General features: G+C 32.2%; 1 long non-coding RNA gene across 1 annotated transcript; it reads left to right on the top strand.

Annotated features, from left to right (window-relative positions):
- Nucleotides 1-8,664: 8,664 nt before the first annotated feature.
- LOC107058269 (uncharacterized) lies at nucleotides 8,665-9,307 on the top strand. Its single transcript, XR_001471914.1, has 2 exons — nucleotides 8,665-8,965; nucleotides 9,066-9,307. It is a non-coding gene; the product is annotated as an uncharacterized lncRNA (long non-coding RNA).
- Nucleotides 9,308-10,623: the final 1,316 nt, after the last annotated feature.

The raw sequence follows: 10,623 nt of genomic DNA, 5'->3' as shown, positions 1-10,623 counted from the left end.
GGGGGGTAAAATCCGTTTGAATTTTGAATCTACCCGTTCCTTTTCGAGGCAACAGTGGAAGGGATGGAAAATACAGTGACTTCCGCGAAAGAGGGAGAAGGGGACGTGAGGGTTTGACGTTGAGGGAGCTAGGATATGGGTTCTGTAGGGGAGTTGTCGCGCGCCGCGACGGATACTATATTTCGAGGGACGTATTGCGCGCCGCGATGGATACTATATTTCGAGGGACGTGTCGTGCGCCGCGATGGATACTATATTTAGAAGGACGCATGTCATTTGCATTGTTTTGAGACATGGTTGTGATAAGTGTTATGTGCATAAGAGCGCCGCGATGGTTACTATTATCGAGGGACGTATCGCACGCCGCGATGGATGCATGAATAGATATGTCCCCTATATATGGGTCCCGAACTGAGAGACAGCGGGTGTGTATCATTAGGTCAGACATGCATCACTATACTTGACATTGCATTGCACTTCTTTATTATTGGTGAACTTGATCTTGTGTGTTGCTGATCTTGTGAGTGCCTTTCTGTGGAACTTGTGACTGGTGAATATTGAGCTTGTTGTTGAAGATATGCAGTTGTTAGAGTGTTGTTGTTGAGGATATAAAACGGTTAGAATGTTCTTGTTGAGGATATGAAATTGTTAGAGTACTGTTGTTGTTGAGCTATGTGCTTTGTAAACTGTGAACTGTTAGGTTGGGCTGGTTTTATGCAGGTTGTAGTTGTGGAGGTTCGGTTGGGGTGGTAAGGAGTACCCGTATTCTATTTTCTTAGCTTGTGTTTAGGAGTTTACTTGCTGAGTACCGTGTGGTTTGGTACTCACCCCTTGCTTCTACAAATTTTTGGTAGGTTACGAGCCTGGATTTTTGTGGTACTTGTCATTCTCTTCTTTTCCAAGGCTTCTTGGAGATTTGTGAGGTAGCTGTTTGTCGTCTCAGCGGACCTTCTTACTCCTATTTATGATTTTGTTTTATTCTAGAAACAATGTCATTTGAGACTTGTGTTTTTCTTTTGAATCAATTGTAATACTTTAGAGGCTTGTACACGTGACAACTAGATTTTGGGGGTATTTTAAAGTTGATTATAAAATTTCTGCATTTTATTGTAATGGTTGAGTTTTAGGCTGACTTGTCTTGGTAGGATAAGACGAGTGCCATCACGTCCATTTTTGGGTCGTGAAAGAATCATATTGTTTTTCTTTTTTAAAAAATTCTTTTCCGTTTCACAATTACTTTATAACTAAAAATTTATTTTTTTCTTTTTAAAATAAACAAAGTTAAAACATTTTAACCCAATTTTTTTTATTTGAGGATATACAAAATTGTGATAGTGTGTGTATGATTAAAAAAAATGTATTTGCAAATGAAAATGTGATAGTGTACGTTAATTAGATAGAAATAATATTTCTCTATCTCAAATTAGTTGTCATGATCGTTTTTCAAAAATCAATCATATAAACTTTGATCTACAATTTAACATATATTTTTCATTAAATTGCTATGAGAAAAGGTTACAATTTGTATTTTTTAAATATCTGGATATATTTTAAATATAAATTATTGAGTTGATTCAATTCAATATAGTTGTGAAGATTGTTTAATCCACACTCAAAAGGTGAATAATAATAATTAATTTGAAACGATGGGGTATTATATTTCTATACAATTTCACAATGAATTACTAATTATTTTGAATGTAACGCTTAAATTCAAAGGTTTAAAATTTTACATTTAAATTAATAATCCCTACAATATAATTAATGTAATATATCATATGATGATGAGAATCAAATCTTATTCTTTATAAATAAACACTTATGAACATATTATATCAATGTGATTTTATATCTAAGCCATGCGGAAGTTTCTCAATGGACTTCATATTAATTGAAATTTAAAATACAAAATTTTCGTAAATCTTTATACTTTATTTATTACTCTCTCCGTTTATTTTTATTTGTCAGTATTTGACTTGACATATTTATTGAGAAATAAAAATAGTTATTGATATAAGCATCTAACCACACTATTCCTATTACTTGATGTTTAGTAACTAGGTATTAGAAAATGATTTGAAAAATAATATTTAATGCTAAGGGTAAAATATGAAAAAATTAATTTTTTTTTTTTACAGATATGTTAAAAGTTATAAGTAAAATATTTTTTTCTTTTTAGAAATAAGTGGCAAGTAAAAGTGAACGGAGGGAGAAAAAACATTCACCCAAATAATTATGTCTAGAAGCCCAATTTTCAGAGTTCATTGTGTGATGAACGAAATAGCAGCATGTTTAATCCATTGAGATCTTTGGTTAGACGCTTTGGCTGAAATATTAATTAAGGTTTGTATTGTTGAAGATTTGAAGAAATTAACGACCTTATAATAATACTCCTTTCTTTTTTAAAAAGAATGATCTACGTTCCTCTTCGGTCTCTTTCGAAAAGAATGATCATTTTTTTTTCTAACATATTTAAGGTTATAAGATTAAAAAATATTTTTGTATATTTGACATAATTTTATTTTAGGACCATAAGATTGAAAAGATATATTTTTTTAAAACGGATGGAGTATTAATTAAGGTGTATGTCGACGTTGAAGAAGTGAAGAAGTGAACGGTCAAGGGTAATAGGGTATAATGATTTATGATATGTTCATGAGAATTCAAATGAAAATATTTTTAACGTTTTATGTGTGGATATTGTATGATTTTCTAAGTTTGTTGTTTGTGAAATGGAAGTATTGAAAATTATTCATAAATATATTACCCATGTCAACATTTTTGTTTGTTGCTCTTCTCTATTCTTACGTGAATTTTTTTCTTTTCTCTTGTGAGGATGTTGGTTTATTGGATAGAGAAGACTCATCATTGGAAAAATGCTAATTCAAAAAAAGGGTGCCTTATATGAATGATATAATCAAATAGATATTTATATTAACATAATGCTCTCGACAAATTTATTTTGTCAAATAAATATTGTGACCGATTTGGAAAATTTACATTGATGATTTGCTTGCCTTTGTATGAATACATGTAACACGCACAATAAGTATTCAAATTTATTTTTATCACAATTTTTATACTGACATTATTGATCAAAATGATATTATGTACTCCAATTGTTTTCTTCAATAAATGGCGGAAGTTATGTTCTTTTAAATTATGCTTATTAAAAGTATTTATTGCTATTTCAAATTTTAATCACATTTCTAAAGTAAATAAAAATAAACAAAATTATATCAAAATTTAAATGTTGGGTCCGTGCTTAGCACGAATAAAAACTATCTAGTATATACAATACTAGTCAAACCTCGTTATAACAGTCATTAATTATAACAATATTTAACTATAATGATATGATATTCTAGACAACAAATTTTTCATGTTATATTTAACTTTTCGATAACAATATTCTGCTTACAACAAAGATGGAAATAATTGAGGAGAGTGAGGAAAAAAAAGAGGAATAGTGTAATTTTCCCTTTATGTATGTATTGTTTCTTTCTTAGAACGTAATTCTCTTGTATCACTCGTGACTAAATGTGCAAAAAAAAGGAAATTGATTTTCAAATGTGAACGTGACGGAGTCAAACTTTTATGGGAGTAAAAATATAAATAAGTAAACATACAAAGTGTATAAACACACAATTTCTTTTTGTTTACCATCTCGATATCTGATACTCATATTGAAACCCGACTAAATCCAGATTTTCGTCATAAAGTCCCACATTAGGGGATAAAAGCGTTCCCCAACAAATTAAAGGTGACTCCTTACTTTAGGAGATTCAAACTAACTTTATGATGCATGATTTAAACGTTATGATAATGACAATAATATTGCTCTACCAAAAGCTTGTCACCATATCTTGTGGTCAAGGATATATAAGGTGTCTTATTTTTCTTTCTCGAAACAGTGTTACCACATTTTATAGATTTTCATGAACAATTGTATGATGAATAAGGATGAATGCACCACAACACATACAACAGGGAGGCATTCAAATCAATTGTAATACCTCGCAACTTTACTCTTAGAACATGAATCGTTCGTCTTAAGTATATGAGCTTGAACCGGGTGATGTATTACTTGTTCATGTGTTTTAAGGTCCATTACCAAGTGTATCAAGGGTATCATAAGTGATTTATGGTCATAAGGGACCTCTAACACTAAGTCAAGTTCAAAGTCTAAGTTTTTCGCGTTAGTTTACGCTAGAGTCAACTTCAAATGACCATATCTTTCTGTCTATAAAGAACTAGGTGAACCACGACCTATCAAATTAAAGATCTATGAGTCTTCTTTCCAACTCCACCAAGTTTGCATCAATTGAAGTTTGGAGTAAAAAGTTATGCTCTTTTTACTGGACAATGTCTTGCCATGCGCCAGCCACGCGACCGAGGCAATTTCCGCACGGGCGAGCGCCGAGGCAGTAGCTACTGCATTCTTGTGCAGTTGGCTGCGCGCCTGAGGCGTTTTCCATGTGAGCGCACGGGCATCTGAGGCTTTAATGACCCTCCAAAAACATGATTCACCTCCATAGTTCATAAAATTACCCTAGAAAGAAAATTTTCAAGAAGCTAACTTCCTCCAAGGTTCATCCATCATCCAATGTAAGATTTAACCACAAAACTTCTTAATTTCTTCATCTTAACACGAATTAATGACTCTTACTCATGAAATTCATAGATTTTTCAAGAAATCTCCTACTCATCTCCAAGGTTCCAGAAAGACGTTTCGTAGGTTTTCTTCTTCCAAGATCATTCTTTTCTTCGGTAATTGGAGCGATTAAGGTATGTAATACTTCAATGAGGAATTCCTTTCATCCTCATATCAAAGATTTATCAATGTTCATGAACTAAATTCCATAATTAGGGTTGTCAAACCCACTTTCAAGTTCATCCATAATCTTGACCCGAATTTCACGATTTGCTTAAATTAATTATTAAGATTAAAGATTCTTGATCTATGTACTTCCTTTTTATACTTAGTTAGGTTTTACATTGTTATTCTCGTGAGTTGTTGACATGACATTTGTTATGATTTCATGAAGCTTATATTTCAAAGCATGATTTTAGAGTCTTTATGCTATTATGGAAATTAATTACGAATACTTAGGAGCTATGCAAGCTAGGAAACTTTCTCATGATTTAAGTTATATACATGACTTTGAAAGATATATCTTAGAAAGATTTGAGCTTTGACTCACATATTTGAGCTTGGTTTCACCCTTTATTCAGACAGACAGATAGTTTATCAAACTATGAGCTTACTATATAAGTATATTATATTGGGAGTAGTATTGAGCATCGATATGGGGTAAGAGCTCAGACAACTCAAATCCCATAAACTACGTAGCCATCGTATATAAGATCGTACCGTAAGACGGGCGACTCCTCACCTGCCTCAGGGAGGTTTTTTAGTGGATCCATCAGTACGTTTGCATTCTATACTCTGGCAAGGTAAAGAGCGGCTCTAGCAACGTGGGTAAGACGTTGTATCATCACGAGGCTCATAGTGATGGTTGTCGGTTAGAGAAACTCCCCAGTAAAGTAAAAAGTATATATATATATTCCAGTTTAGTTCAGAATTTGCTATTACTGCATTTAATTTGTGAAGTTTAAATGAATTTATCTCATATGCATGCTTTACTTCAGTTGAGTTATATTTCAGTCTTTCAGTGCAGTTATTGTTTCACTCAGCCTTATTACATATTCAATATACTGATGTCATTCAACCTGCATCGTCTTATTATGTAGATATAGGTGTTCAGAATCATCAACATGCGCATCGTTGATATCACCCAACTTCTTACCCATGTTTGGTGAGGCATCCTTGCTTTCGGAGGACTCCACTCATTTATTTGCTTTAATAGTTTTATTTTAGGTTGTCGTGGGTCTGTCCAGACGCCTATCTCAAACAATAGAGGCTTCATAGATAGACAATGTTAGAGGGTCTCTCGATATTTATCTTCAGATATTTTGTTAAACTATTACTATTTACATTCAGTATTCTCAAACAGTTCAGACAATATTTTGACTTAAATGTTTCCCCTTAAGTTATTTAAAACTAAAAATGCTTGAGTAAGTCTTTCGCTAAGTAGTCAGCCACGTCATTTGCTTGGGGATCACCAATGGTTCTCGAGTGCCGACCACGTCTAGAGTATAGGCCCGAGGCGTGACATCAATATAAGTCTAAAGAAGCCAAATTCCCCAAACTCAATAAAATATGGTTTACGCACTCAAATGGAGAAATAGTGGAACAGTTCATTTGAAATAATCACGAATTAAGGTGTTTCTACTGATCGAACGAGAATTTTCCATCACATTCTTGATTATATATAGTTTTTACAGAAATCTAAAAATAACATATTTGATTGGAAAATATAATTTTTAATTATTTAAATTATAAGTGATCATAGAAGATTATTTTTTCGAGGCGGTGAAAACTGAGAACTAAAAAATAATTGGTGAAAGAAGGGAAAGAAAGAGCATCACCATACAGTCAAAAGAGGAATCAAACCACTGATACATATATAGTACATTTTTGTAATCTTATGGATGTATGGTCCTTTCTTGAATTAATTTATATCCCCGTGACTAAACTTTAATAATCATTCATGGTTATACAAAAAGCTAATTTTTTTACTTAACAAAATGTAATCAATAAAATTAAAGATTTTGAGTTTGAGCTTTTGATACAAAATTAATGATGGGATTGATGTAATTTTTATATATTTAATTAAAGATTTTGGATTCGAGCCTTTGATACAGAAAAAAAATCTCATTAGGGGAGTGCTTCCCCCTTAAATGGGTCTTACTTGACATGCATGGGTGGGTCTAGAGGGTAGCGAAAGGGTTCACCAAACTTGCTCGGCAAAAAATTATACAATATCTGTAAGGTATTTTTTATTTTTCTAAATGCATAATATGTACTTGGGGTTTATTTGCCCTGATTTCTTACCATAAATAAGTTTTCCTTTTAGGAAAATATTTTAATATTTTGAGTAGTCCTTTTCTTGTAGGAAAGGTTTTAGGATTCTATAAATATAGGGTTGTTCCTTCTAACTTAATCAGCATTCACAATGTAGTCCTAGGTTTTTGAGAGTTGCGGTTATGGAGGAGAATTTTATGTACCTCCTTGTATTCCGAGTGAATTGGTTGAGGTTGTTTCTCTCTATATTTTGTACTCTCATAGTTATAGTGGATTGCTCATCTCCTTTGTGGACGTAGGTCGATTGACCGAATCACGTTAAATCTGTCTCTTTTGGTGTGTTTCTCGTTTGTCTTCTTACTCGTGGTCTTTTGAGGTTTGCTTTGCTAGCCATCTTGACGGGTGTAGTTCTAGTCGCAACCTTTTTGACAGTAATGAAGATTTTGTTGGAGAAACTGTTTCAGAGAGGTTCTTTGTGTCGAGACGTAGATTTGATGGAGGAGATTATGGATAAGAGACGCAACATCCTAAAGATTATGTGAAGAAGGTGGACAAATTTATTTTGTCAGAAATTTAGGCCAAGGGGGAGATTTGTTGGGTTTATTTTCCCTGATTTCTTACCATAAATAGGTTTTCCTTTTAGGAAAATGTTTTAATATTTTGAGTAGTCCTTTTCTTGTAGGAAATGTTTTAGGACTCTATAAATATATGCATGTTCCTTCTAACTTAATCAACATTCACAATGTAGTCCTAGGGTTTTGAGAGTTGCGGTTATGGAGGAGAATTTTGTGTACCTCCTTGTATTCCAAGTGAATTGGTTGAGGTTGTTTCTATCTATATTTTGTACTCTCATAGTTATAGTGGATTGCTCATCTCCTTTGTGGACGTAGGTCGATTGACCGAACCACGTTAAATCTATCTCTTTTGGTGTGTTTCTCGTTTGTCTTCTTACTCGTGGTCTTTTGAGGTTTGCTTTGCTAGCTTCCGCATTACACCTGCTTATTTCGGTCCTAACATAATATAATATAGATTTTGAATCTCTTGAAGTATATAAGATTAATAGAGATTGACTCAGTAGTTAAGGGGGTTCAAAATTCACCTTGAGATTTCAAATTCAAATTCTAAACACTACATTTTTATTTTTCCAAGAACTCATTGATTCATTGCCAACACAAATCCAAAAAATATCTTGATTTAATTTGATTTTACTTGTTGAGAGTGGACCACAAATGCATATTACATTTTTGTTTTCATCTTATTGTATTGTTCCTATTTCTTAGTAAATATTCTTTGTAATATGATTTGAGTTGGAAATTCTGAGATAATATTTGTGTGGTTGATTTTTTTTTTTCTTGATTTTCCATTCAGTGTGTGATATCCACTTTAATGCCCGACTAAATTAGACTTCGCGCCATAAATTCTAGGGGGGTAAAAGCGGGGACTCCGTATCCAAGGAGATTCAAATTCAAAACCTCGACGAAGAAATTCTTACCACTCCACCACAACCCTATTTAAATTATCATCTATACTTTGATTTGTTTTGAATTACTTGTCTCAAGTGGATAACTCATAGATAGTACATTTTTTTTATTTTTTTTAGAATCTTTATACATCCCGTGACTAAACTAGCTTTATGATGCATGATAAAAACGTTTTGATAATTATATATTTCTCTATAAATAGTTGTGTGAGAGAACCCATTGTTTTTCATCTCAAATACCAAATAACAAGTATCATATAATATAAAATAATTAATATTATATATGGCATTAAAAGTTGTATTTGTTTTGTTCCTTGCAATGCTTTTGTTTACGATCGAAGAATATTAATGCTGAGATTGTTGGAGACTATTTACACTGTGTATTCATGATCGTGATTGCTTTATTAGCCTTCCATGTCAGGTTGGGTGTGGTGCCTATTGTGCTATACATCCATCACTTACTCTTAGTGCTACTGATAACGTAGAAATTCAAACTCGCGTTTGTAATGTTGGATGTTTTCTTGGCCATTGTTACAAATTTCTCATCAATAAATATGGTATGTAACGTACCTAACACTAGTCGGATTTTAACATGTTTTTATTATTTCAACACATGCTAGCTGCTTACTCCTAATTACTCGTTAATTAATTTTGCAGATCATGAAAAGTTTGGAAGGTGCATGACAAGTTGCAATGAGAACTATTGTATTAATGACAATGATAATAATATTGCTCTACCAAAAGCTTAACAAGAAGCATTAATTTTGACCACAAAGTATATATATATTGTGTCATCTATGACACTATGCTAATTAAATACTTTTGTGGTTGTAATTTTCTAAATTATGTAATCGTTATGTGTGTTGGTATTTGAATAAAAGTCTAGTGTTTCCTATTAATTATTATTATACAATTCCTAACCGATGTTTTTCATTTAAACTATAAATATATCCTATGACATACACAAATTAAAGTGATAATAGATTAAGGGACGTACATAATAGATCGACTCCTACCACATTCATTAATATACAACAAACGAAGTAAATAGGAGATATATATATTGTACTGTATCGTATTATAATATATTAATCATGATTATAATGTTTGAATACATTGTATGATTTTTCATTGTTATAATGTCGCATATTAACAATTTGAAAGACAATTCTTTTTTTTAAAAATGACGTGCATATATAAGGTAAAGCTATTATATAAACATAATGCCGCACATAGAATATGTATATATATTTGTCCTAATCATGACTTCTTCTATCACAAGAACTCAACACGATAAAAAGAAGAAATTCTCATAAAATGAAGTAGTTGATAAAACAAAACACTCCTCAACATTGAAGAAGTTTTGCAGCCATATTTAATAAATTTCTTAATAAAAATATACTACTTAAGCCAAAGTTATTAAAATCAGTCGAACCCGTTATTGTACTTCTAGCTCCTCCCCTAATTCAGAAGTGAATTTCTGATAAAATTCTTGGAAACTATGTCTATAATAATCCTTTAACAAAAAGTTTAACTTTTTGACTAAACAATATCCATCAAATATTTCAATTTATTATAATATTACTCAATTTATTTTTTACTTGTTGAGAGTGGACCACTTATGTATAGAAAAAATATTCTCTGTACATATTTTGTTCATCACAGATATCTCGTGAATAAAGGTGTACGGTGTTAGGACAGAAAGAAGCAGGTGTAACGCGGAAGCTAGCAAAGCAAACCTCGAAAGACCACGAGTTAGAAGACAAACGAGAAACACACCAAAAGAGACAGATTTAACGTGGTTCGGTCAATCGACCTACGTCCACAAAGGAGATGAGCAATCCACTATATAAACATGAGAGTACAAAATATAGAGAGAAATAACCTCAACCAATTCACTCGAAATACATGGGAGGTTCACACAAGTGATAACGTATCAAGCTTGTGACCCACAAATTACTCCCCAAACCAAAACTCTCAAAGACCCTTAAGACTACATTGTGAATGCTGATTAAGTTAGAAGGAACAAGTCTATATTTATAAAGTCCTAAAACTTTTTCCTACCAGAAAAGGACTAGCCAATCCAAAACCTTTTTCCTAAAAGGAAAACCTATTTATGGTAAGAAATTCAAGGCAAATAAAACCCAACATACGGATCGATGTACTTGGAAATTAATTAAATAATAATTACTATGCAACATTAAAACGTTATTGT

Source organism: Solanum tuberosum, unplaced genomic scaffold (genome assembly GCF_000226075.1).
Source record: "Solanum tuberosum cultivar DM 1-3 516 R44 unplaced genomic scaffold, SolTub_3.0 scf00472, whole genome shotgun sequence".
NCBI lineage: Eukaryota > Viridiplantae > Streptophyta > Magnoliopsida > Solanales > Solanaceae > Solanum > Solanum tuberosum.
The sequence above is the reverse complement of the archived record's forward strand: the minus strand, read 5'-3'. Positions and strand labels throughout refer to the sequence as shown.